This window comes from Chrysochloris asiatica, unplaced genomic scaffold, assembly GCF_000296735.1.
Source record: "Chrysochloris asiatica unplaced genomic scaffold, ChrAsi1.0 scaffold00172, whole genome shotgun sequence".
NCBI lineage: Eukaryota > Metazoa > Chordata > Mammalia > Afrosoricida > Chrysochloridae > Chrysochloris > Chrysochloris asiatica.
The window spans coordinates 3,103,154-3,104,142 of record NW_006408690.1 but is presented as its reverse complement, the minus strand read 5'-3'; the positions used below and the strand labels follow the sequence as shown (position 1 = coordinate 3,104,142).

The following is a 989-nucleotide window of genomic DNA, read 5'->3' as shown; positions in this document are numbered from 1 at the left end:
AACCATGGCAATGAAATGATATATGATAGGATGAATGTCAAACTAATGTTCTCCCATGTAAACTAGCACATAATTCACAATAAGACATTAAAAAAAACCACACAATTGTTTAACAAACAGTAAAGGCCAGGGGAATTCCCAATTTACTTTGAAATTACTATACTTCGTGTGTTATGTATTAAACATTTCCACTGTTAGCTAAATGATCTACATAATATTCTTCGAGATCAACCAAGGAAGAGAAAAATTTCATCTTCACTAATGACTTAGAACCAAAACTTTCTTTAAAAGGAGTACTTTAATCTACTAAATATGTCTATCAAAAGATCTTTCTTAGAAAGAAACACTTCTTCTCTTTCATTCCTGAAATATTTCATACACTTAGCAAGCTATAAAAAATTGTTAGCCAAGTATCAATTAGGATAAATTACCTAAAATGAAATCACCTGTTTTGTTTATGCTGCGCACAAAACATTCTTAAAGCCTTTAAAGCACTTTTGACAAAAATTTCAATTAATGGGAAGGCAGACATGCAGTCACTAACGCTGAAGTCTTACATGGTTCATAAGCACTGTTAACTCAGACACCAAACAGGAAGGATAAAACTTAGTATGAGGAACTTCATTCACAAAGCCATGGCATAATTTGTATTTTTAAAATGGGATAATTCTATTAATCCCTAAAAACTAACTAGAAATATTCAAGTTGACCAAAATATCATCCAGAACTAGCCAAGAATACTGCTGAAAGCTCGCTTTATATTCAGCAGTTACTGTGAAACCCTTCATGGGCTCACCAATCAGAAATGACTTAATTTCTGCCTTTCAATTATGTTTTAGACTTAGGTCAATGACTATTTAAATAATGTATTTTTTGTTGTTGTTGTTATCCTTTAAAAATGCCATTACCAGTATACTGTATATAGTATGTGTGTGTATATACATTGTTGTTGTTGTTGTTGTTGTCAGGTGCCATCGAGTTGGAACCGA

The 989-nt window shown here is 32.0% G+C and overlaps 1 protein-coding gene across 1 annotated transcript in view; it reads right to left on the bottom strand.

Annotated features, from left to right (window-relative positions):
* APBB1IP (amyloid beta (A4) precursor protein-binding, family B, member 1 interacting protein) overlaps positions 1 to 989 on the bottom strand; it is a 110,168-nt gene that overhangs the window by 92,773 nt on the left and 16,406 nt on the right. The window lies entirely within an intron of this gene.